The 23379-nt window shown below is 36.1% G+C and overlaps 1 protein-coding gene and 1 pseudogene across 1 annotated transcript in view; both read right to left on the bottom strand.

Moving 5' to 3' along the window:
• Nucleotides 1-23379, bottom strand: part of LOC129942051 (uncharacterized) — a 379273-nt gene that overhangs the window by 222152 nt on the left and 133742 nt on the right. The window lies entirely within an intron of this gene.
• On the bottom strand, nt 1098-1617 carry LOC129942226 (lysozyme 1B-like; annotated as a pseudogene).

Below are 23379 nucleotides of genomic sequence, written 5' to 3'. Positions count from 1 at the left end.
CTGGCGTAGATCGAAGTATGGTCAACCTTGTTGACGGTAGATTGATCTGGAAAATTCCAAGTTCCTTTGTGGATGTTGAGGTGTGGAAAACGCGTACTGGCTATCATGACTTTTCGCCCCTCAGCAAAATCTATGAGCCTGAATGCGTTGTCGGAAGTGTATTCGTGCAGACTGTTCTTCCCGATTATTCCACCAAAGATGTGTTCCCTTCCTAGCTTGGTACAGGAAAATTTTAATATCGGAGCTAGGACACTGCTCATAAGTTTTGTCTGAGAGCTCGAAGAACATATCCTTGGTGATGTCGTCTTTTTCTTCTGTGGGGGCGTGTGCACATATAAGGCTAATGTTGCTTCTTCTTGCCTAAGTCTGGCTTCAATGTAGAAGCCACATCCAAATAAGCGCTCTTGGTTTATGTAGTAGCAGTCACCATAGTAAATATCGCAGTTTTTCATCCTCTCTATACCCGACCCATCCCATCGTATTTCCTAGATGGCACTAATGTCTGCTTTATATCAGTCTAGCGCCTCCGCTAATTCTTCGGCTGCACTTGTTCTGTTAAGGGACCTAACATTCCACGTGCATATCCGAAGTCCGTTGTCCTTAATTCGTTTGCGTAGGTTGTCAACAGTAAGTTCGTCCGTATCCGAAGCTTGTTATTGCTTCGCAACTATGAGACTTTTACGTGGCCAGGAAGCCACCCCGACGGCACAACCCCCAACCTGGAGGGCCAGATCCTAAGTATAACTCCAAGGATGGGGAGCCGGATAAAACCGCTCTTTATAGGCCTGGTAGCAGTCAAATCCGTTTTAAGTATTATTTAAAAAAAACTTTGTTTTCAATTAAAAGGGATTCTCTGTGGAAAAAGTTTTACTAAAAAAATACCTTAGCTGACCATTATAGCTGAAGGTAATATAGTGTCTAAAAGATTAATTGGTTTGTAACATTAAAACAAAAAGGAGGATAAGTTGTATAAAAGAAAATTTTATTTTTCGTAATTTTGTTCAATTTGTTCCCATTGGTTTTATATCTTTCCGCACAGCTGTTTGCAAGAAAGTGGACTAAATTGTGAAATTCGTTGAACATTATATTGAATTAAGCTAGCTGTTTTCAGCAATACTGATTTCATTGTAAAAGTTTGGCACTTCGATCTCGTTTCTTCTTTAAAAACACTCTTTGATCGATGGTTTATTAGTTCGACATTTTCCTGTCCACGCAACCCATGCTTCGAAGCCTTGTTCCTTCTTAATTACACGAGCACATTTAACTGCTTTGGTAATATTGTCTTGCAACAAATCATTGCAAGAAACTTTGCAAATATTCTCCGATTGCTGTCGTCTGTCCGAAGGCTTACACCAATAACGATCGTTTATTTGGAAAATTCCCCAATCACTACTGCCATCTGAATTGCTGTGATTGATAGCTTTAGTATTGTAAGTGCTTTCTCCTTTTGCCAAACAAACCCAATCCCGAAGCTCAGACTTGGGCACGCCTAGACGATACATTGCCCGAGCAAGTTCACATTTTTTAAAAATTTTACCTTGTGTTTTTTCGATACAAACAATGGCTATTATTGAAAACAAAGCGAGTACGAATTTCAACTTAAACATTCTAAATGAAATGTCAATTGAAAATAAACTGATGAAATTCTAGAAAATTTTACCACTTTTTATACTTTTTCTATGGACTAGCAATCTATCTTAACACTTGCCACACAAATTGGATTGTGGTAAATATAATGATTTTATCTTAAAGCAAAAGTTTTAATTATAATATGATTATGCGAAACATAAATATTCATAAACAAGTATAGGGTGTTTTGTTAAGAGCTTGAGAACTTCAAATAATAGCTCAAGAACAATAATGTTCTATTATTTTAATTTGGTAGAAGAGTTCATGGCACTAGTTTTTTAAATGTGTTCCCTCTACAACTACGAGTAAGTGAGACTAAGTTGTCGCTATTATATCCAAAAAATAAGAAAGTTGTCTTTCAATGCTTTAAAGAGTTGATAGTTTGCCATCATAAGGAATGATTTAACATAACTCCTTTCAAGATTAACGATAGATGCTATATCGAACGTACGTGAGGACCATTAAACATGCAAACTTTTCTGACGCCTCGCTGTCTGGTTGAAATAAAGTATCATCACTATTAGTGTATTAAAAAAAAACACCCTATACCTACGTTAAAAATTAGTACTTTTATTTGAATACAATATCAAGTTTCTGTTCTATACCAAACTAATAGAATATATTATTACAAACAAAAAAATTGTGTAGACATAATATTAGGTAATTAAAATTTTGTACGCCAACGAATGTTCAAGAGGGCAAGGGACTTCCAAAAGATAATAATTAAACTTTCATACTTCATGTATTAACATAAATTTACATAACGTGTGCCTAGAACCAAAAGTCACCGAAACCAAAACACGTTCTAAAGTAGGCCAAATGAGTCAGTCTGTATAAACTGAATTTTAAGAACTGCTTAATGGGCCAGTTTACTTAAAATGTTGAAATCACATCATTCTATATGTCATCTTGAAATTTATAGATGTCGGAATATATTTATGGTGAAATGTTTTAGGCTCGTTCAGTAAAAGTTTATTGAGAAAATTGTTTAAGTTGGATTTAAATAGGAACTAGTGACTTGCAACTCTCAACCATTTCTGTGTGCGAGTACTGTTGTCAGGGATAGAGGGGACCTACAGTTTAAAGCCGAATCCGATAGGCTAATTTTAGAAAGTACTTCTCATGACAAGAATTACTCTTGGAGAATTTGTCAATTCCTCGTAAAAGGCAGTGCCCTTGAAAAAAAAACTTAGATGGCATAGGCAGTGATTGAACCCAAGACCTCTGGCATGACAGTTGACAACGCACTAATCATCATGCCACGGGTACTGCATTGGGTACTTAGTTTTAGTTTGATTAACCAAAATTAAATTCACAAATTCAATAAATGTTACAAAAATTACAATATCTACGTTCGTCATACAACAGCAATTTTTGATCCGGGTTTCTATCTGCGTCAATTTCAGAAACCTAAAAATTAGACTGGTAGGTGGCTACTCTGTATTTCTAATTGTAAGGTAGTGTGAACAATAGTTGGAAGAAAAGAGGTAAGGTAGTGTGAACTGTAGTTGGAGAAAAAGAAGTAACGTAGTGTGAAGTGTAGTTGGAAGAAAAGAGACACAACATTTTTGGAAATAAAACAAAAATAAGAAAAACGGAGATAGAAGTATGTAAGTAAGTAACAAAATCATTTATTGATATTCTTATATATACAGATTTATAATTTTATGAATTGTTAAGCTTTGGCTTAGCCGTCAGGATGGTTAGAAAGTTTTATAAATAAATTATATGTTTTGTTAGTTTACATTTTACAATCTTAAATAGGTATACAAATCAAACATATTCCGTCATTAGTAAGAATCTATACTTAAATATGGGTTTTAAAAATTTGCTAAAGGCCTTCCAATCACATTCGTTCAAAATTTGGAGTGTTTCTTGCATAGTTAATGTATTTTTACCAAAAAACATTAACCTCTGTTGATAAAGTATTGGACATACACTTATGAATCCTCTTTTGATTTTAAATTGCATAACGTAAAAAATTGATTAAAGCTGCCGTTATAGGGTCTAGCATTTAAAAGAAATATTCTTGTAGCTAATTCCATCATTGAAGTAGTTTCGTTGGTTTAGATTATAGTTGAGCTGAGAGTATAAAATAAATAATAAATTGGGTGGCGCGACAGTCCGTTGAGAACCAAGGCCTAGTGACTTACAACTCTCAACCATTCCTGTGTGCGAGTCATGTTATCAGGAATGGAGGGGACCTACAGTTTTATATGCCGACTCCGAACGGCTAATTTTGAGAAAGCACTTTTTCATGACAATAGTTACTCTTGGAGAATTTGTCAATCCCTCGCAAGAGGCAGTACCCGTGAAAAGACCTTAGATGGCATAGGCAGGGATCGAACCCAAGACCTCTAGCATGACAGTCCAACGCACTAACCATCATGCCACGGGTACTTGAGAGTATAGTAATCTACTTCTGATTCATGAGCTTTATTACTAAAGAATTTTCGAACGATGACTTTATTCTTCTGTAAACTCCTGTTAAATTGCTCCTTTGAGTTCTTTAAATTGTTGAAATCTACACATATATAGGATCTCTCCACAAGTATTACCGATATCTTGCCATTTTTTCATTCAATAATCTTTATTTCCCAGTTCGTACAAAAGCATTTTCTTCAACAGTCTTCTCTTGCGCCTTGAGTGTGCTCGTGAGAAGTTTCGGTATTCCGGTTTCTAAATACATTGAATAAATCGGTGAATTTTGTGGTAAGTTGAAGAGTTTTCTCAACAAATTCCTTTCACATTTTTCTACCACTTCGTACTCATCTGCACCCCAGACCTGTGAAACGTAGCAGAGAGTTGATTTCACAACGGCATCAAATATTTTATATTTGTCTGAAAGGATTATTCTGTCGTTTGAAAAAAAAAAACATTTTTCCATGATAAATTCAAAAAGCTTTGAGAGGTTTCGACTTTTTCCATAAGGTATATTTAGGGTTGTATTTATCTTTACACTTAAATATTTAATTTTTTGGATATTTCAAAAATATTTCCATTAAAGTACCATTTATTTCCGCTAGGGTTTAGTGAGAATCGGCAGAATATCATTATTGTTGACTTGTCTGTATTAATAGATAGTCTCCATCTAACACAGTAATTTTCTAAGCGATTTATCATCAACTGTAGGTTTTCTGGTGATTCCGACTACAGAACAAGGTCATTAGCCTACAGTAGCACGTTTATAACAGAATCAGATATTCGTATTCCTCCAGGTAAGGCTTTCTCTATGTCATTTATGAACAGCGAAAACAACAAGGCATTGAGTGGACACCCTTATTTAACTCCGGTACATGTTTCGAACCATTCTGAAAGCATCTTCCCATCCCAGACTGTTGCTTTAATTACTTTCAAAAACCTCGAAGAAAGCCCCAATTGTGAGAGCTTATAGAAGAACACGCGTTTGTTTTTCCAAGGTTAAAAGCCGCTTTGAAGTCCACAAAGAAAGAATAAACTTTTTTGTTCCTTGCTTTTATGATTGATGAAATAGTGAAGATCTGGTCTATTGTTGAAAAGTTTTTTCTAAATCCGGCTTGGAGATCCGACAGAATGTTTTTCCTTTCGAACCATTTTCAAGTGTCTCTACTAGTATACCGCAGAATATTATTGTTAACACATTCAAAAACGATATACCTCGGTAATTTTCAGCGATGTCTAATGGACCCTTTTTGTGTATTGGACAAATTACCGTCTTCTTGAAAGAGGAGGGGATGTCAGCATTTAAAAAGATTTTGTTGAAGAGTTCCCTTATTTTAATAAAAGCCAATTTAGCAATTTACTAGTTAGCAAAACGAAAAGAGTACCTAAGCATTATTTGAACGATCCTGAAAAAAGGAGACCCTCAAAACTATAGAGGAATCAGTCTACTTAACATCGCCTATACAATTTTCTCTTCCATAATGTGTGAACGTCTAAAGCCAATCGTCTTCAACTTCTTATCAGTGTGGTTTTAGACCAGGAAAGTCCACAGTCGATCAAATATTCAAATTACGGCAGATCCTGGAAATAACCCAAGAACACCAAATCGACACCCAAGATCTGTTTATCGTTTTCAAGGCCGCATATGACAGCATCTGCAGGACGAGCTGTATGGAGCCATTTCTAGATAGAACGACGAGCAGTACGGGGTGGACAGCAACGTAAACTTAGCCAGAACGGTAAAAGTCCAACGACTAAGTCACAGGACTGTAGCGCCACCTTAAGTAAGTAAGTAAGCGTCCTCTACAGAATATTAAAGAGCATTTTTGACATTTGCCCAAAACCCTAAGTTTATGTTAAGTGTGGACACCCCCGCCCTCGAAAGCTTATTAAAAGTATGCATCAAAATTCAATAAGACTCTCAAATTTACTTTTTAAGTTTGAAATATTAAATATTTTTGCAATTTCCATTTGTTGATCTGTCAAAGTCGTATATTTTCTTTAAAAATTTACTTACAGAACAACTGATTTACATAAATTGTTATCGATGCGATAGATGATATGTATAACAATTCAAACAAATTTTACAATGCAATAAATGTATATGAATAACAAATACAAATTCGCAGTTGAACCAATGAAGATCAACACTCAATTTTACTAAAACAATGATCTACGAACACATCCCATTCCTTATTTTATTTGAATTTAATTCTTTATATTTTCTTATCATGTTCCTTTCTCTAAAGTTCTCCATTTTGTTAATTTTAAATTAGTTCTTTTCTGAATTCTACTAAACAATATTTAATTTAACTTTTATATTAATATTCTGACATTTTTTCAAATGTATCAACAATTTTTATTTGTCCAGACCGGAATAAAATTTGTAGGTTAAAACACAAGCCAACAATTTATTCGATGAAGTGTGGATCGTATGTGGACAGTTTATTACAATCAGATTGGAATTCGCAATCTTTAACTTATCTTATTTTGGCAATGAAAAATCTCATTTTATTAATTACCTTAAGATTATCTTATGCGATAATAATATAATATAATAAAATTTGCATTTTGTTCTCTAAATGAAGAACATTTATGATGAATAAATTGTTCGCCCGCAATTAAACCTCAAAATTATACCTCGTTTTGTTTTTTGTGTGAAAGATCATGGCTGAAAAAAAATTAAGAAAAAGGTCATTATTCGTCGCTGTCTGCGAAACAAAATAAAGCTCATGTGAAAGAAAAGTCTAAATATGCGAATATCCACAGTTCGCAGTTCTTAGTTCGTGCAAGATACTTTATTGTACTATTAATAAATCCCAAAAAAACTGGTACGTCACTTTAAATTTGTTTTTGACATAACATTCATAATTGACTATGGTTGGAAAATGAACAGACCTCATGAGTTCAATTATAAAATGAGACAACTCACACACAAACACAAAGCCAGACATGATAAAGTTAAAATGGTGTAATTTCCGGTATGATGAAGCTTCATTAAAGTGATGCATGCAAAAGTTCTGTTTCCTTTAAGTCACCAAGAGGAAACTAAAGTTCATTCACAATGGATTCCGAAATGTCCATTTTTGGAATTTGAGTAGTATTAATTTCAAAAAAAGAAACAAAAAAGCGAATGAAGTTAAAGAACAAAAACGTTCATAGTGTTTATAGTTTGTGATGTGAATGTGAATGCGGATGCTTACCTCGATTTTTCGATCTTTTTTTAGTGATTTGAAGGTTGTTTTTGTTCTATTTGACAGTTGTACTTTACGTATGTATGTATGTAGATATAGTGTGTAGTGTGCATGCGAAACATTTTCATTTAGAATGCGTATAACTAGGATCCTTGCGACAAATTAAAAACAAAACAAAAAATAAAAAGGACATGTGAAACAAATAAATGTACGTACATATGAACAGTATAGATGATAGAAAAAAAATTCCACAAAATATAGGTCAGTACGTGAAATGGCACCAACGAGATGTACTTCCTCCCCTTACTCGTCGTTTCCTGCATAGTGCATACATATATACAATACCTCTACTCGTGTTTCGTGCACCTCATACATATTACGTTTCAATGGAGGAGCATCCTCCGAAAAATAATTTTGTTCTATTTTATGCATTTGTCCAAATGCATAATGGTCGAGGAGGGATTGGTATTCTTTTTTGTCGCCTGACGTCGCCGTCGTCGTCGTTGCTGCTGCCGCCGTCTCATTGGTGGATGTGGCTCGTTGTGTATGCCTGACAGGATCTACGCGGATATACACCATTTTGTTATATAAATACGGTCATAGTTACCTATGGATTTAAATACAAATATTCACAATGTTCTGGGATGGCTTTTGGTTTGTCGTTTTCCACTCATCTTTTATTTTTGTGTTCTCATTTTATTTTTGTTTATGATTAAAAATGGATTCGGTGTGATATTCTATTCAAAACGTTTTTAAAAAAGGATATGATATGACCCTCTTATTTTAACCATTGTATCTGAAAATTTACCATTATTTTCGCCCAGAGCTTGATGCATTGTGTCGTATTTTCTGTATTTTAGTTAAAAGTTTTGTGTTTTATTTTTGTTAAATTTTAGTTGGCATTTTGAATTCTGGATTGATTGCAATGCCTTTTTCGGAATTGATGTGGATTGAATTTTTGAATTTGTGTATGCATGTGGTTTTGATTGTGATTTTGAAAGAGTGTTGAAAAATAAAATGACTAAGTTTTAAAGAAGGTGCTAAAAATTTGAATCCGTTTTTGCATTTGTTTGATTTGAATTTGAATACCGAAGCAGAAGTGCACTTAAGCTGATTGGTTAAGAGAGTTTTGCTGACGCTTGCTGAGTTGTTGAATTATATTAGCTATAGATTAAAGGTGTTTGGAATGTGTTTTTCGCTACGACTTATATTATGTACAGTGGCTCTTAGCTTGAATGACGCAGTTTTTTTATTTGCCTAAAAGCTTAAATTTTATAGACAAAATATGTCAAAAGTTACCAAAAAACGAGTATTGTACAGTCTTTAGAAAGTAATATTCAAATGCAACATAAATAGTCACCTATTATTCTTTTTACTCAAATCCTGAAGTATATTTGATCTCACCTAAAATGATTTACTCAACTTAAACGTTAACAATTTTGACGTACATTTTGTTAAAATTTTCTTTTTTCATATTTGGGTGTAGAAAGTCGCGAGTTAGTTATCAAACACTACAAATATAGGATTAGCGAAAGAAAAATTGCTGAAATGGTTTAAATTAAATCTTCAACCGTTCAGTACATCATTGAGCGATATGTACGCGAAAATCGAATCATCAGCAACCTAAGATGTATTGTAAAAAAGATCCAACCTTAAGTGCTCCTCAAATACTTAATGCAGCAGAAAAATATTAAAATGAATAGAGCAGTACCGAAAGAATTCGAATAATGCTTAGAGAGAGCGATTTCCATTACAAAAGTGCCCGTAAAAAAAGCCTTTGATCAGTCCAAAGAAAACCAAATTTCAGAGATACAATTTTCTCAAGACCATATTAACAAGGATGAAATTTGTTGGGATACGAAAGTAAATTCATGGATCCCTTGGGAAGACTTACGTTTGGAGGTAACAAAACACAGAGCTCTTGACGAAAAATGTATGTCGCACTGTAAAGCACGAAGGAGGTTTTGCGTAATATTTCTTCGTCAGTGTTGGTAACTTTGAACAAAACGCTATAGTCCGGGGCGGACCTTGGCCTCAACCAACATGCGTTGCCAGCCAGCTCGGCCCCTAGCTAACTGTCTATACTTTCACACGCCAAGTTGGTTGAGGTACTCTCCCACCTGGGTGCGCCACCTGAGTAGCGGTTTATTCTACTGCGCCGTCCCTCGATATGGATTCGATGACCTTCCGGGCTGGAGCGTTGATGTACATTTACTCTACATGACCTAGCCATCTAAACCGTTGGACTTTAATTCTGCTAACTAGGTCAGTGTCGCTGTACAGTCCGTACAGTTCGTCGTTATATCTTCTCCTCCATTCTACATCTATGCGTACGGGACCAAAAATCATCCGAAGAATTTTTCTCTCGAAGCATCCTAAGACGCTCTCATCTTTCTTTGACAAGCTCCAGGCCTCCTTAGCGCCATAAATGAGAACCGGGATGATGAGTGTCTTATAGATGGTGATTTTAGATGCTCGAGAGAGGACTTTACTTCTCAATTGCCTTCTAAGTCCAAAGAAACAGCGATTTGCAAGAGTTATTCTTCGTTTGATTTCAGCGCTGGTGTCTGTGTCAATAGCGGTGCCTAGGTAGACAAAGTCCTTAACTACCTCAAAGTAATAGCTGTCCATGGTGACGTTTTGTCCAAGACGTCGTTGAAAAGTGTCCTTTTTTGATAACAGCATATACTTGGTCTTAAACTCATTATCCACTAAACCCATCTTCTTCGCTTCCGTCGCAATACTCATAAACGCTGCACTGACATCAAGCTTTGATATTCCAATTATGTCAATATCATCTGCGTATCCGAGGTATTGGATGGACCTTTGGAAGATTGTGCCTCTATTGTTGACGGTTGGGTTTTGAACAATTCTTTCCAGAACTATTTTGAAGAAGTCGCATGACAGTGCATCGTCTTGTCTAAAACCTTTTCTGACATCAAATGGATCAGTGAGATCTTTCCCGACCCTAAATAGAGCAGCGTGGTTTCTCCATCGCATTCTGCACAAACGGATAAGTTTGACAGGAATGCCAGAACTAGACATTGATCTGTAGAGCTTTTCCCTATAGATGCTGTCATACGCGGCTTTAAAATTGGTAAAGAGATGGTGGGTATCGATTTGAAGATCCTGGGTTTATAAGAGGTGGTTAAATTTGAATGTTGAATGGGAACCACACCTTAATGTCAATTTTTGTTTGCATTTAATTTGATAACTCTTCGTCGTGCCAAAAAATTGCATGTCCCACACTCATCGCCAATGAACATTATGCACAAAGACTTGAATTTACTCGCTTACAAGGTTCAATTGGCTCAAGAAATAAAGCCTTTTCATTATTTCAAGAGTTGTCACTAGTCAAAATAATGACAAGCAAAGGCAAAAGTGAATGATCAATCTTAGAAGAAAATTAGTTTGACCAATGAGGTATATTTTTAGCTTAGTGGATTCCTCAATAAGCAGAATTGCCGCATTTAGACGAGTATTACCAAAAAACCAATGCACCTACAAAGAGCAACTGTTTCGTGCGGTTTATGGGCTGGCAGCATCATCGGGCCGAATTTTTTTTTTGAAAATAAGACTGTGAATGGTGTTTTTCAATGTGAGATGATAACGAAGTGACGGTAGCCATTTGTCCGATATTTCGTTCCACACGTAATTAAATCAAACCAAAATTATCATTGTAGGTATTGGAACTCTTAAAATCTAGACATAAAATTGGCTTAAAACTTAAGACTTTAACAATATAACAATGTCCATCATTTTGAGTTTCTCCAGCACCATTTTAAAACGGGTTCGAGTTTAAGGTTCTTTAAGAAATTTGTATTGAATATAAATACAATTATTAATTGGCCAGCTTATATTTCTAAGATCTCAGAAATAGAAACATAATTTCTCATAGAAATTTCTCACTTTTGCTGTCAGAATTTTTCACGAATTTTCTATCATATATAAACGTAATAGTACGTACGTAAAACTCTGTTTATCCAAAACTTATAAATCAAATAAATACTGACCCATTTCGTTATTCAAGTTCTAAAGCGTAAGAACTCTTATTTAGATCACAGTTTGGGTAAGAATTCCGAGTGAATTAGAACTTGGCTGTAATGTTATATTTCTTCTTTTGTTTGTTTGTTTTTCTTTTAGTTGGTGGTACAGCGGATCATGCACTTGGACCTCAAGTAAAAGATCCCACCATTTTACTCGATCTAGGCATATAAACAGCGATTAGCAAGAATAATTCTACGTTTGATTTTAGCGCTTATGTCATTTGCAATGTTAACAGCAGTACCCAGATAGTTAATGTCATTTAACATCTCGAATTTATACTTATCAATGGTCCCGTTCTAACCGATTCTACGATTGGAATCGACTCTATTTTTCACCAATTTTAACGCAGCAACGAGAATTCCCCGACGAAAAGTAGTATCAATTTCGCAAGGTATACAAAAACTCGACATAACGGAACTCCAAATGGATATTCGAAAGCGTAGTTGGCTGATCTGAACGTGCAAAAACTAAGTATGCTACAGGAGTGTCTTCTGTCGATAGCAAAATGATCAACTTGGCTGCAGGTTCGATCATCGAAGGACCACCAAGTTCCTTTCTGAATGAAGTGGATAAGCCTGAGTCTGTTTCGAAACGTCTCCCAAAGTCTCTTCTTGTACGCCATTGGCGAGGAGCTCATACAATTCTTCTTTGGTAGTGTCATACTAATCTTCCGTTGGGGCTTGCACGTTGATAAGGCTCAGGTAGAGGAATTTGGCATTAATGCAGATTGTTGTTACTTTTTCACTAACATCCGAAAGCTTAAAGCTATTTGCCTAAGTTTTCCTCTAACAGCAAACCCGCATCCAAATAAATGCTTCCTCCCATCGAGTAATCACTTTCCATAGTAGAAATTGCAGCCTACTATCTTCCTACTGCTTGCTTCATTCCATCGCATTTCCTGTAGTGCTGTCACATTCGATTTCTGCTGTCACATTAGCTTTTGGAAATATGTGTCAAGTAATCCTGCAAAGTCAATCAGTCATCTATTACCCCTGACTCACGACACACGACTCAATTTTGACTTTCCTTGTAAGCGCTATTACACGTTGACTCCTGCCCCATGCCTCAAATTTGACAATTATTGTTTGTTTTGTTTTGAATGCTCCTTCTCGATGGCTTTAATTTGTCGATAGTTTTTAAAGTTAAGTACAATTTATATAACAAAATAAATAGGGTTTTGGAAATGGATTCCGAAAATTTATTACAGCTTTTGAACTGTACATCGATTGCCATTGACATGCACACGGATAGCAGTGAAGATGAGGCTGTTGTGATGAAATTGATGAGTAAGAAAACAGCTTTGGAATATAAAAAAAGCAGAAGAGACTTTGAGTTAAGACTTGGAGAAAAAAAGAAGTGAACATAGTTCGTTCAGCCTTATTACAAGGAAGCCTCGAACAAACAACAAAACATCAATTTTTAATTTTTGAGAATGTCTGAAGAAACTTTTCAGCTGCTATTGGGCATGGTCAGTAGTGACATAACTAAGAGCAACACTTTGATGAGGGACGCATTCCCATCGGCATCAGGTGAATCCTACATGACTACCAACTACCAGACCCGGCTATCACAGTCTTTTTTAAGTAGAACTGTACCTGAAATTTGCCAAGCTCTGTGGAAAAATCTATGCCCTATGGCATAGCCGTATGGCTATATATTTAAAAGTGAGCATGGTTTCAATACGAGTATTTTATTTTCTTTTTTGTTAATGTTTATAATAATATTAAGATTAAGTCAACAGTCAATGCATCCAAGATAGAAAGTCAATATCATCAAAAATACCCTGCATCGATTGCTCCAGTAAATGAGATGTGGAAGTACTTCTCGATCCATCTGATTGAGGTTGCAGGCGTTCGTTTGATTAAGAGCTATTTCCAGCACGCTTTTCTTGCAACAAATCTTCTTCGACACACCTACTTAAAATGTGCTGGATTTCCCAGGACGTGTTTCTTTGGATGCGTTCGTCCTGTATTATCCTATCCATTTTAAATATGACTTGCTTCTCCAACCAAGCATATGCTTTTGGCATCCTTTCCAACCGATATAGGATTCTTCAAACGACAATATGCGCGTTGAGAATGTTGAACTAATCACACAAGCTTGTTGTGTTTTATCCAATTTTCTTGCTTCACCATGAGCAAATTTCAGTGGCAACAACATCGAACACTTCCACGGACGTACCAACAACAAGTTCCTACTCCCAACAAGAAGTAGAAAATCCCCGTAAGGGCATAGCGGAAAAGATTCATACTGGTAAATTCGAAACCAAAGGTTTCGTTTGAGGAAATGTTTTAAAGAACTGCAACTGGTCAAAACACCACAGCTTAAGTTCGGGGATATCTTCCAAGTCTGCGCCACTCTTCTTGCTTCTTTCTATTTCACAAAACTCGCGACTAAATTTGCAACGCATGAATTTTCCGTTTAATTTTGTCAATGTTAACATTTGGAATAGTCGGTAAAGAATCGCATTTCTTAACCCTATCAATTTAATCCTTGTGACAAGATTCGGGTGTATTTCAAAAAATGTTAATAGGTCTAATGTAGATTCTCCTGTTCAAATTCCTGGAAACATTTTCAAATTCAAATATCGTCGGTGAAAACAGACAAGTGTGTAACTTCAAATTTCCCAAAAGTAAAATTTTGATGCCATCTGTCAGATTTAGACGAATACTACAATCCCTCAAACCGGGAATCCCCATCTTGTTCACATTCAAATCAAATGGGGTGGCGCAACAGTCCGTTGTGAACCAGGGCCTAGTGACTTACAACTCTCAACCATTCCTGTGTGCGAGTACTGTTGTCAGGAATGGAAGGGACCTACAATTTTAGGCCGAATCCGAACGGCTAATTTGAGAAAGCACTTTTTCATGACAAGAATTACTCTTGAAGGATTTGTCAATTCCTCGCAAGAGGAATACCACATGGATCCGTTGATCAGCTTAACTCGTCGAACCAATTGGAGCTCCGAATGAATCGTAATGTCAGAATTTTCGAGATCGCTGGTATCGTTGAAGTAGTAGTCTCCAAGGTGGATTCTATGATAAGGCAGGACATATGCACAGAAGACGAGAGGTTGTCTCCTCCTCCTCCTCGTTGATGCAACTCCTACAAAAATCATTTGCAGGAGCTCCAAGTCGAATAGCATGTCTTTCTATTAAGCAGTGCCCAGTCAGGACACCTATAACGTAACGTAGCTAATGTGCAATCTACTCAGAGAGATTAATTTTTTTGAGCACCTAGCGCTAAGATTAGGCCAAATTAGTTTTGTCGCTAAACAGGTGATGGTGTTATTCCACCTGAAGTTTGTTTTCTCGATGGTATCTTGCTTTAGCATGAGTTTACATGTAGCTAAGGGATACCTATACCTATGCTAGCATTGTAAGCCAGCAGAGGTAAAGTTGTTCCGCTTTTTGCAAGTTCGTCAGCTTTGCAATTTCCTGGAATGTCTCTATGGCCCGGCACCAAGAAAAGGTGAATGTTGAACTGTGAAGCCATCTCCGTAAGAGATGATCGACAATTTAGAGCTGTTAGTGAGTTAGTGGAGACAGAGTGTAGGGACTTTAACGCAGCTTGGCTACCCGAGAAGATGCGTCTATTATTAGTTGATATAACGTTTTATCTTAGCTATGATAGGACTTGTTTTATAGCCACGGCTTGGAGCACGATACAATGATCGGGTAGACGAAAGGAGAGACTTAAATTTAGTCTATCTGAGTATACATCTCCACCAACCCCATCCTCCGTTTTTGATCCGTCTGTATAAAAGTTTATAGGATCATCGTTCAAAAATGATATATTCTCCCAAGAAGACTTGGGAGGTATAGTCACTTTGAAGCTATAGTTATAAAACTGAGGATGGGGTATAGTGTAGTCAACTCTAATAAATAAAAACCGATTCAAACTTCATCAAGAAATTGGATATTAGCCCAAAATCTACATAAGTTATGTAAAATTTTTAAACAAAGGTATCTGAAAGAAATTTGAAATAGGTTTTTCTATAAAACAATTTGAAGAATGTCATTTTCTAAACTGTGACAGATTCTGAGTTTTGAAATCCTATTATTCGTAGAAACTTATCTAAATAAAACGCTATCTCACTTGTTAAGTAAAGATACACACGTTGAAGTACTAAACGTTGGAATATAAACTGTCTGCACTTCCTTGATGTTTTCTCCATTTCCCTCCACCATATTAAAAAACATTAAATAAAAAAGGATATGAATGTGACAAATAAAAAGAAAGAAGTTACAAGAAAACGCACAAATTTCGAAATAAAAATCCTTGAAATTTTAAGAATTTGACACTTTACTTTGTTGAAGATAATGTTAAAATGGGATTTCCGCATACAATACAAATATAAATCTACTATTTTGCTACTCCTTACTATAAGCATAGAGGAGTGATTTACAAGGGCATCAACTTGTCTAGCGTGAATAGAGGATTACTCTGTTGTCGCAATATAAACATTTAATACGTTTTTCTAAAGGTTTTATGTGCGTTTCCATTGAAAAGTGGGTGAGTTGAATTTTTTAAACCATTTTCAATTTGTTTTATTTTGTTTTCGCGGAAATTGAAAGTTTCTCAGTTTTTCACTCATAGTTCGAAGGTTTTAATACTTTTTCCGAGAAAGCAAATCACGCAAGAAGTTTTTTTGCTGCTTGCATAACTTGTCACACCCAAGGATTTTCCTGCAAATTTTTTGAGCTTTTGTTGATATATTTTGTTTTTAAAAGTAAAAGTTTAGTTATGATTGTCATTTTTTGGTAATGATACTTTATGGACTGCAGTGAAAAAGTTTTCGGAATAGTTTTAATTATTTTGAACTCTTCTTCCAGTTCTAAACACAAGTTAATGAATAAAAGACATTTATTATTTTAAGTTTTTGCGATACTTGTATTATCCGAATTTTCACTCGATTCCCGAAAATCGAAGAAGAAATAACACCTACACCTGCTTCAGCAACAATTTCTTTAATGTCAGAATACGAAGTTCCTAGAACATCATCCCAGCACCACAGAATAATGAAAGCTGGATTTAATGATCTTAATGGTTACTTAGAATCGTCCAAGAACAAAGCTGAACTCCTAGAGGATCGAGGTTGCAACAATGGAACCTTTATAAGGAAGCGGGGTTATTACATCTTTCCATTCTCGACAAAAGGAGTTTCAGCTATGATGCCCTTGGTCCTATCGTAGTTCTTAACATAACTTATAAACCGAAGGAATGGATAGCTCTAAGTTAAGCTTAAAAGATGTTTTGTTGCATACTCAAAATATTTTATCCTCAATTCCTATTAGTAACGCAGTTCATGTAAAGACGTCTTATGAAAATATAGGAACTGATATGCTGCGGATTAAATATGATGTGGTAATGGGATTTGAAAGTTGTCTGCTGCTTGGACTGCAATCAGGCTATTTTGTTGCTTCATCTGTGAATGTGGCATTCGCATTATATAAAAAGTTGTAACTTGATCTTCAGTCACTTTAACCTGGGCAAACAAATGTTAAAAATGACCCTCTATGTGTTCGACAAAAGGTGTTACTTACGGCTTTGCATATAAAACTAGGACTTATGAAAAATTTCGTAAAAGCAATTAACAGAGAATCCTGAAAAAAGGAGACCCTCTAAACTGCACCAAATATAGAAGCATCAGTCTACTTAACAAGGCTTATAAAATCTTCTCTACCGTAATATGTGAACGTCTAAGGCCCATCGTCAACAACCTCATAGGTCCTTATCAGTGTGGTTTTAGACCAGGAAAGTCCACAGTCGATCAAATAATCAAATTACTGAAAAAAATAATCGATGAAAAAAAAGAACATCAAGTCGAGACCCACCATTTCTGTCATATGCGGCCTTGAAATCGATGAAGTTTCAAGGCCGCATATGACAGCATCTACAGGGACGAGCTGTATAGAGTTTTGGCATCCCTGCCAAACATGTGATTTTTTAACATCGTACTTGAAAGAATAGTGCGGAGCTCACAATTCCACACTAGTGGCACTGTCTTTGAAAAGTCTGTCCAATTACTAGCATATGCTGATGACATTGAGATAATCGGAAGAACTCACCGTGATGTCAATGGACTTTTGTGAGTATTGAGACAGAGGTGGCAAAAATGGGTCTTACGGTTAACGAGGGCAAAACAAAATACATCCTGTCGTCAAGAAAGAACCTACAACACCGACGTCTTGATCAAAATGTCACCATCGACAGACGTAACTTTGAGGTAGTCAAGGACTTCGTCTACCTAGGCTCCGCTGTAAACGCAGAATTACAATTTCTAACCGCTGTTTCTATGTTCTAAGAAAGCAATTGAGTTGCAAAGTCTTCTCTCAAAGGACCAAAGTGTCGCTTTATGAAACCCTTATCATCCCCGTCCTGCTATACAGTGCAGAAGCATAGGATGAAAGCACCTTGGGTCGTTTCGAGAAAAAAGTTCTTCCTGTGATCTACGGTCCCGTATGCATCGAAGGTGAGTGGAGAAGAAGATGGAACGACGAGCTGTACAGTGACGTTATCTTAGCCAGAAGGGTAAAAGTCCAACTACTAAGATGGCTGGGAGCGCATGAAAACCAATTCTCCGGCCCAGAAAATCTTCGAATCAACACCCACAGGACAGCGCAGTACAGGAAGACCGTGGATCAGGTGGCGCACACAAGTGGAAAGTGAACTCACCCAACTTGGAGCGCGAAACTGGAGACATCTAGCTAGGGACCGAGCTAGATGGAGAAGTTTGTTGGGTGAGGCCCTAGTTCACACAGGACTGTAGCGCCACCTTAAGTAAGTAAGTAATTAACAGAGAAGGAACTGCTTTGTAATACCAAAGCCAAAATGTCCACGACTGAATAAGGCGAAAATCAAAGAAGTTATATTTTTCTACCCTTAGGTAATAGATTTGTTGAACGTCTTAATTAAACTCGTTTGACCAATGAAATGAAAACTAATAATATATAAACGATAACAATGATAAAATTAGCAATCCTAGAGCGATGTTGTCCCTTTCAGAAAGTAAATCAGGTGTTTGATTGTTATCTGTTAAAGTTAATTTCGATCTTTAATTCCTTTCGCAAGTTAAACATTCTTAAACCGTCCAGGGCAGGACATTTACAGAGAATGTGAATCGTAGTTTCACACATTGCAGTTACCCTGGCTATATTATGTCTGGGTCTGTATAAAAGTTCAATAGAATGATTTTGAAGCTGGATAGTTTATCCCTACATTTTTGGACCAATATAGAGGATGTTGTGGTTGAATTGACAGCCATAATAGTCGCCTGTCTGTCAGTGCAAATAGTCGAGTTTCTATTTTAGTTTGATTTGAGTATTTAGCATGCATCACTAATTGCTTGTAAGTCCACTTGACCCAGAGACATTTAAGGACCCAGAAATGATTTCAGACCTATCAGAAAAAATGGTGCTATTAAAGTGTTTCGTAACCATCGATCTTCCCAATTCTTTTTGGCAGGAAAGCTGACTATAAAATCTTTACTGAGGTTCAATTCAGGGGTGCAGTAGTTGGGGTCCGTTGCAAAAATATCAGTTCGTTAGTGTTTTCATGTCCATAAGGTCTGGAAAACTAACAGTTTGATTCTTTAAGCCTTATCGCGTTGCACAATAGTAAACATTTAATGTGTAATTCTACTAATGAGAGGTGCAGAATAACATCCAAGGCATTTGTTGGGCTGGATCGAAGGTCCCTGTAGTGCCGACACTAGCTATTCCTTGAAACTATCCTCCAATTTTTTAAATTTATGATAATTTTATTTCTTGACTAAAACTCATAAGAGAAGGGAAAGAGAACACCCCTCTATGGTGTTCTACTACTACTCACATGTTTGGAATTAATTGTGTTCTCAATTATTTTAGTAGCACTATAATGGTTAATACATTCGACTTACATGCCAGAAGTCTTGGATTCATTCCTGGCCTTTACGAGTAATTGACAAATCCTTCAAAAATTAGTTGTTCTGATTCGGCTTACCCACAGCTTTTCGTATACGTTAGATTTAAAACACTGATTCTTGATTTTGGATCTTCAATGGCAATGTATGATAAGTTTATTAAATTGTGATCTTGACATCATTATTAAATATGAATTAAAAATCGTCAAAACGTCGAAAAGTCAATGTTGCCAATGTGCACTTAAAGCATTATTTACCACGCTTGCCGAAATCCATGAATGACACTTGCATTGAGAAAACTGAAAATTTCGAAATACATTTTTCTCTTCGAGAGTAAACCTTTTATTGAACGAAGAGCATTCAAATTGATTTCGCTAATATGATCTTAGAATCTCTTTTATACCGTTACTTTAACGGACTAAGCTCAGGCTAAATTTCCAGTTGCCAAATTATCTTCGCCGAGTAGAGTCACTCAACTCAGGTCAACGAACCCACTCGAATATCGGACGAGGAAGGTCGAGCAGAAAACACTCTTGACTTGTTTTTCACCTCCGATAATGGTAAGTTCACTATTGTTCCACGAGTATCTCCTCTAGGCGCATCTGACTATTGTGTCAAATCTTCAAATTTGACGTGCCAAATCACTCCAGTTAAAAAAAGAGCTTCTAAGAAAACCGTTTGGCAAAACAAGAAAAGCCAACTAGAACTGTCTCAACCACTATTTCAGAACCTTTAACTGGTCACTATGCCTTATCGATAGTGACGTTGAACCAAGCGCTGATATGATTACAAGTTTGATTCTCTTGGGAATGAGAACATTCATCCCGAACGTGGTTAAAACATCAAACCTAAGAAAAAAACACACGGTTTGATTCGAGCTTTAAAGAGGTTATTAGGGTCAAGGGGACAAGTTTTCGTTGTTGGAAGCCCATCCAACTAAGGAATACCGTAAAAGGTTCAAGCAAGCCAGAAAGACCATATTCGACTTAGCAAATTTTTAAAAAAATAAATTAAATGGCGCAACAGTTCGTTGAGAACTAGGTGCTAGTGACTTACATATCTCAACCATTTCTGTGTGCGAATGCTGTTGTCAGCGATGGAGGGCACCAACAGTTTTTTAAGTCGAATCAAAATGGTTCATTTGAGAAAGTGAGAAAGCACTGTCGCGTTGGAGGATTTGTCATTTCCTATAAGAGTGACATTTTAATTTAATTTGTACATTTTCAAAAATAAAAAGCTTAAGACATTAAATTATTATTAATATATTTTTTTTTTTAAATACATCTATCATTGTTATTTAGAAATGTTCTTGCATAATTTGGTTTCTGCAATGAAAAGTTTTCGTAATATACCCAACTAAAGGGTCTCAACAGCTCCCTCCATTCAAAATTTCCATTACTTCGTCTAGACCAAGAGACTCCACGATTTCGAAATTCTTTAGGTATTGGACAGATTTCCACAAAGTGAATAACATCTTCGCGCACTTTCAAATTGCATAGATCGCACAGTAATGGTAGTTCTTGTCGATGCGGGATATAATTCAAACCAATGACTTCACCTCTTATTTCAAATAGCATGCTGATTTGTTCTGTTGTGTTTTGTGCCAAGAAGTTTGTATTTAAAAAATGATTCAGCTTGCTGTAGTAGGTTCTGTATTGCGACGACTCTGCTTCCGTAGTGTACTTATCATAAATCATATTTCCAACTTTCCTTAGCAAATCTTTGAATTTTAACTTCATGGCTTCATTATTATCGGTGGTTGATACTGTAAAATCTGATGAAGATTCGTTGGCCAATTTGTTATACTCAGTAACGCAAGTTCCCCCAGAATGTATCAGCTGCATGAGAACCAGTCTTGGAATCCTTTCTTCTCCCATCGCCATTACTCTTGTCACATAATCGAAACTTATTCTTAGCATATCCAAAAATAGCGGTGCTTTATCTGTTTCTAAGTATAACACATAATTTGGTGAACTACCAGGCAGCTTGAAAGTATTCCGTATAAAAAAACGAACAAATTTTTCCACAACATCAACGGAAATATATCCCCAAACTTGGACTCCGTAGAAAAGAATTGATAATGCAGCTGTACGAAAGATTTGATACTTTGATCCATGTGATATGTTTTTCCATATAACTTGAAGATGCTTATTTAGGTTTAGATTAGAAGCAATTAAGACTCCTAGGTACTTGTACTCTTCCACAATCAATTTTTGTTCCTCCTCAAACGTCCACTTTTCACTCCTCGAAAACCTGCCACCCCTCATTCTCATAATCATAATTTTCGACTTGGCAAGATTAACCGATAAATTCCAGGTTTTGCAGTAGCGTTAGAGGCGGTTTATCATTAGCTTCATACCGTTTATAGTCTCCGATAGGAAGACTAAATCATGTGCAAACATTAAGCCAAGAATGTCTTTTCCACTCATAACAATTCCCACTTTTACACACTATCGATAATGTCGTTTATGTACAAAACAAAAATTGAGTACTAAGAACACAACCTTGTTTAACGTCCATTGACGTTTCAAACTCGTCTGAGAGGAATTTACCATCCCATACCCTTGCACATTGTTCTTTGTAGATTGCTTTGAGGATAGATATCATTTTTGTAGAGATTCCGTATCCGTAGAGTTTGTAGAAAAGTGCTTCTATGGGAATTAAGTCGAAAGCTACCCGGAAATCTACAAAAAATGCATACAGCTTTTTCCCTCTCTTTTATGTCGCCAATATTTACCAAAGAGAAAATTTCGATGAATAGTTTTTCCTGAAGCCAGCTTGAAATTCATGCAAAATCTGCTTGTTTTCAACCCACTCGCTTAACCGGTTGAACAGTATTGCTCCAAATAAATTTGTCACTGCGTTGAGAAGTGAAATGCCTCTGTAATTAGTCGGATCTTCAGGATCTCCTTTCTTGTGTAGTGGGAAAATGATTGCTCTTCAAAAACTTCCCGGAACATTACCTGTCTCAAAAATTCTGTTGTACTCCTCGGTTAGAAAGTTTAAAAATTCGGGTGTTAGATATTTAAAATATTCAAAGGGTATTCTATCCTCTCCCGGAGCTTTCCCATTCTTAGATTTCTCTATAACCAATTCTACTTCAGAGAGCGTGATAGGAGCATTTAAGCATTCATCAAATATGTAAGGTGGCGCTTACTGAATCGATGGTGATATTTGTGCTGTGTTAAGAAGATTCATGAAATGCATTTTTTACTCTTCTATATAGATAACTGTACAGGTCATGTTTTTTCCCCACTTACAAGCCTTACTGCTTTCCAAAAACTCCGCTGAAGATTTTTGTGCATATTGCAATTTGAAGTGACAGGTGTTGGTCGTTCTCAAAGCAAAAGACGCATTTCTAGCTCTCAAACATTCACTGTCGAACCATTTCTACTTCTGTTCTAAAACTTTTCTTCTTGATGATTATATTAATTAGGGTTTCTACGTCTGGACTCCTTAAACTGCTGTCGTTTACCTGGTAATGAAGTTCTTTTTCTAGATTTCGCTGAAATATAGGTCGGAAGTCGTCTCTCCATATAAGTTTTGGTAGAAGCTCAGGCACAGGCACTGCAGCTTCACTTGAAGATAATCTTACTTTGAATGTTACCTCTAATAGCATATGATCTGATAACCCTTTAGCTCCTACTCTTAAATCGGTAAAACACTAGTACCAATCTGCAGGAATAAAATAATAATCTATTATTGAGCATAATAAAAGTAAATTCTTCTCTTCTATCACCTTCACAGCTGCCATTTAATACACCACAATCAAAAGCATCTGTTAATTCAAGATTTTTTTCTCCCTTTGAATCACATACATCATCCTTTGACTTTCGATGGTAAGCAATTTTTGATGTTTCGATTCCACTACTGAAATTATTTTGTGAAAAGTCTATTTTATTCCATTGAAGTCTCCTATCAGCACCAAATTTGTTGGTTCTAATGCATTTAAGACGTATGACTACAGTTCAGATAAATTGGAACGATATGTGGTGAATTTTTCCTTCTGATATGATTTCTATTATTCGAACTTCGTTTATACTTCTGAACTTCATTACAGCGTCTTTGAAATTCTTCCTATATTCGAAGAGCTCCACCACTTCCTCTCCCAAATATGCTGGTCTTAACAGCTGGTATAAATACTAATTCGAATTTATGAAAATATTCTTATAACTAGTTTCATAA

Source organism: Eupeodes corollae, chromosome 1, assembly GCF_945859685.1.
Source record: "Eupeodes corollae chromosome 1, idEupCoro1.1, whole genome shotgun sequence".
NCBI classification, from domain to species: Eukaryota; Metazoa; Arthropoda; class Insecta; order Diptera; family Syrphidae; genus Eupeodes; species Eupeodes corollae.
The sequence above is the reverse complement of the archived record's forward strand: the minus strand, read 5'-3'. Positions and strand labels throughout refer to the sequence as shown.